This window comes from Otolemur garnettii, unplaced genomic scaffold, assembly GCF_000181295.1.
Source record: "Otolemur garnettii isolate 467f Iridium unplaced genomic scaffold, OtoGar3 scaffold00092, whole genome shotgun sequence".
Classification (NCBI taxonomy): Eukaryota; Metazoa; Chordata; class Mammalia; order Primates; family Galagidae; genus Otolemur; species Otolemur garnettii.
Genome location: NW_003852487.1, coordinates 5,732,206 through 5,736,495, shown reverse-complemented (window position 1 = coordinate 5,736,495; position 4,290 = coordinate 5,732,206). Strand labels below are relative to the sequence as shown.

The following is a 4,290-nucleotide window of genomic DNA, read 5'->3' as shown; positions in this document are numbered from 1 at the left end:
ATGAAATGCTGACCCCTGATACAAAAGGACAGGCTTTGAAAACATTCCGCGAAGTGAAAATCAGACACAGAAGGCCACATATCTGATGATTTCATTTAGTGGAAATGTCCAGAATAGGCAAACCCATGACAGAAAGCAGAACAGTGGTTGTCAGGGGCTGGGGAATGGGGAGTGACAAGTTTGGGTTTTTTTAGTTCTAGAGTCAGACCATGGTGAGGGCTGTGCAACATTGTAAATTTACTAGAAATGGCTGAACTATACACCTTAAAGCAGTAATTTTATGGTACATGAGTTATATCTTCATCTTCAAATTGCACGCACAGGCACCCAACCTGACCTTAAGCCCCTGTGCAGCCCCTGACTGCTATGGAAACGATAGCACATCTTTCCTCGTGAGCCTTAGCTTCCTTATGCCTGAAATAGGGGCAATAATGCCTGACTCACAAGGTTGTTGTGCCAATCAAATGAGATAAGGAAAGAAACACCCAGGGTTATTGTGCTAAATAAACGAGATAATGCATATAACGTAACACGAGGTTGGAAAACAGGGCCATTTAACAACGTCACCTGGCCTCGTTCCCGTCACACCTGTGGGTGATTCTGGCTTGACACCTGGCAGCTGGTCTTAATCCTTCCTGGATCTCACCCCTATACCAAACCCTTCAGCCTTTCTGCCGAACTTCTTAGGCCTGTTCTCTGAGCCCCTCACCCACATCACTTGCAGGAACAGTATGTGCCCACCCGTCTCCCACCCACTCAAATCTCTCTGGCTCAGTGTGGCCTTCTGAAATCACATCATGCCATCCCTTTTCTTCATGAAATGCTGCTGTTACCTCACCCAAGGCCCTGGGGGTGCCCTCTCCTTTCTCTCTGCCTCAGGGCCTTGGCATCACCCTCTACTCTCCATCCACAGAGGTGTTGCCCTGCCTAGAGCAGCACGCCCATGGGACAACTTCAGCTCTCTTCTTGCTGTTTTCAACTGTAGGAAGAAATATGCTTTATGATGCTGAGGAGTATTAGCTACGTTACAATACTTTTGTCTCTGTTTCCTTTTTTTTCTCTTTTCTGCCAGAATGCAGGCTCCACGCACAGACCAGACCTTTGAGCACAGATGACCTCTTGGTGCCCGGGAGGACTGCTCATGGGAAGCCCACCACGGCCTGTCGAGCTTCAGTTTCCTCAACTGCAAAACGAGGGGCGGGTTCGCTGGTGCACAGCCCTTCCTAGCTCTCCAGGTGCAGCGCGTGGTTCCCAAGCACAGGTGGCAAAGCGCCTGTCACAGACCCTCCCCATCTGGGCGCAGAAGCCAAGGGCCGGCCAGACTTTGCGGGGCGAGCAGCTTCCCCTTTCTCCCACGCCTTTCACTGCACCTCCTGAGCCTCCGCCCAGGGCCTTGCTCGCTGGGGAGCACCCTTCCTAGAGCGTGCTACACCTGCCTCTCCGCAGGCGAGGCCGACCGGGCGCATGGCCGCACCACGCCTCCAGGTGGCAGCAGAGCGCCAATGAGGAGCCCGGCCCGGCCCGGCCCCGCCCCGAAGCGGCCGGGCGCGGCACAGAGGGCGGGATCCAGGCTCCCCTTAGGAAGGGTCCAGGCCCCGCCCACTCATCGGACCACGCCCTTATGGCTGACACCACGCCCCCCGTGAAGGCTCCATCCTCCACGTAGGTCCCGGACTTGTGCCCTCCCGCTACCGCTCAGGACCCGCCCCTAAGGCACAAGCCCCGCCCCAACAGTTTAGGGCCTGCCCTTTACAGCTTAGGCCCTGCCCCATAGCCAGGCTCCGCCCCTGCCAGCTGTGGGATAGGGGTGCAGATTTGGGGTCTGGGATCTCCTACCAAATGTCCTCAAAAAAGCAGTGCAGTGGAGGGAGCTGGGGTTGGGAGTAGCAGGGGAGGATACAGCTGGCAGGGCTGACTTTTTTCTAAGTACCTGACTTAGAGTACCTGCTCATTTTTTTATTTTTATTTTGCATAGTTATGAATCAACTTTGTTTCACTATAAGTAGGTTGCTTACAATTACATCAATTGGTTTTATACACACTCTAGAAGTGATCAAGACAAAGTTTAGCATAGAAAAGCTGTAAGAAATAGGTTCCTAACTACAGAAATTACAAAATTCAAGAGTATGAAAAAAACTAAATTTGAGAACCCCCTTAATCAAAGAAATACTTTCTGTAAAAACATATGCAAGTTTTACAGACAAATACATTCACAAGTTGTCTTAAAAACTGAGGGTATTCCAAATCTGTAATTATTAGGACAAGTATATCAAGTATTCATGGCCATTACTTGGCTAATTAAGAATCATTCAAACAAAGCTAAGGTACAACAGGTATGAAAATCTTGAATGCCTGAACTTTCTATTCTTCAAGAATACAAGAATTTGTGGGCATATTCAATGAACTCAATGACTAATCCAACTACTGGCCACACTCCTGGTCTCAACAAGGAAATGTCTTTTCAGCCTACTGTCTTCACCAAATCTAAAAGTCCTCCTCCATGGTCTTGTTTGCTTGTTGTTGAACTGAACTTTGCTTCTTTCAGAAAGTGACTCTTCCACCAAGGGGACCACTTTCCCCATGTATTTATTCTTGTAAAAGTCACATTCCTCTTGCCACTTGCTTTTCTGGGTAGGCTGCTCTTGCAAGTTACAGCTTAGGGTAGTAGTTTAAGTCCAACTTCATAAGTCCATTTGATTTCACAGATGAATGTGGTTCTGGTGCGTGTTGTTGGTTAGAAGTAAATTCTCGCACTTAACAAGCCTATCTTATTAGATAGGCCAAACCAGCTCCTACTCCAGCAACACCTGCAAAAGCCAGCAGCACGTTTCTGACGCTGCTATCCAGGTCTTCCAGGTGGAAGAAATCCACAAAGCCATCCCAGCCTTGTTGTTTGACTAGCCAGTCTCGTTTTGTCCTTACAGGGACATCTGCAATATTTTCTGCTAACGGTTCGATGCAGCTTTCTTGGTTTACGGTCTTCAAGTGTTTGGCCACAAAGCCACCAAAAGAAATTAGGGTCACAATCCTGCCCCAGTTTGTTACGCCGTAACTGAAAACATGGACCATCACTCGAGACAAAGATCTGACATCCTCTCCGGTTTTGATGTCCAGTTTGTGAAACGTGCCTCGGAAGGCCATCTCGTAGTTGCGCTGCACCTCATTCCCAACGTGGCGCAAGGTCTCCAGCGCCTTCCTGCTGGCGCCTTCTTCCCTGCCCATTGGCTTCGCATTCTTGGTGCCGGCCGACTGCTCCCAAAGGTGCCGAAAGATGATCTCTAGCAACCGCCGGGAGAAATTGGATGGTCCTAATCTGTCTCCCTAGAGCAGTGGTTCTCCGCGTGTGGATCGCGACTCCTTGGTAACAATGAAAATACATCCTGCATATCAGATATTTACATTACAAGTCATAACAACAAAGTTACAGTTATGAAGTAGCAACGAAAATAATTTTATGTTCGGAGATCACCACAACATGAGGAACTGTATTAAAGGGTCGCAGCATTAGGAAGCATTAGGAAGGCTGAGAACCACTGCCCTAGAACTCTTCCTCCTCTGCTGGGGGAGTTGTGGAAGGAAGTGACCCGTCGTCAGTGCTGAGGCCATTACCGGTCTCACCAACAAACCCAGCAAAGGCAGGACCTCCGGTTGCTTCCTGAGAGGCTCCGGCTCCTACGCGTCCAGCTCACCTTCGGGCGACTTGATGGCATCGGCAGCCTGGGCTTCCATCTCTTCTGGTAGTGGCGTGCGGTGCGGAGGGTCAGCGCGAAGAACAGCAGCCTCATAAGAGTTGCAGTGACGTCGGGGACCTCGGCCTGACCCTCATTTTCTCCGTAATCGTTACAGTATCAACCCCTGTGAGTGGGACTGAAACCGAGACAAACCCCAGACACCAGCAGGACCAGCAGTACAGACAGAGACACCCGGCAAGGGTGGGCTGGCCTGCTGGCTGGCCCCTTGCGAATCCCTAATGGTACACTGCCTGTTACCTCCCACAGAGGCCCAGGGTCTGCCCCACAAACCGCCTGCCTGACTCCTCCTCCCCTCTCTCTGGCCTGGAGGTTACTGCCCTGGGACCCAGCAGACTGGCCCTAGACACAGAGTGAGGTGAACACAGGCCCACTCCCAAGTGCCCTGTTAGAGGTCTCTGAGCAGTCTCTCCCCCATCCTGGCTGAGGAGAGGTCTCTCCCAGATCCCAGGCCAGCTCTTCCCTGGGAACAGGAGGGGCAAAGCAGGGAGGAAGCCCAGGACACTGAGCAGCTGCCTCCTCAAGAGGCCCCGGGGAAGTC

The 4,290-nt window shown here is 51.1% G+C and overlaps 1 pseudogene; it reads right to left on the bottom strand.

The window, feature by feature from the left end:
• Positions 1-2,763: 2,763 nt before the first annotated feature.
• On the bottom strand, positions 2,764-3,809 carry LOC100962076 (annotated as a pseudogene).
• Positions 3,810-4,290: the final 481 nt, after the last annotated feature.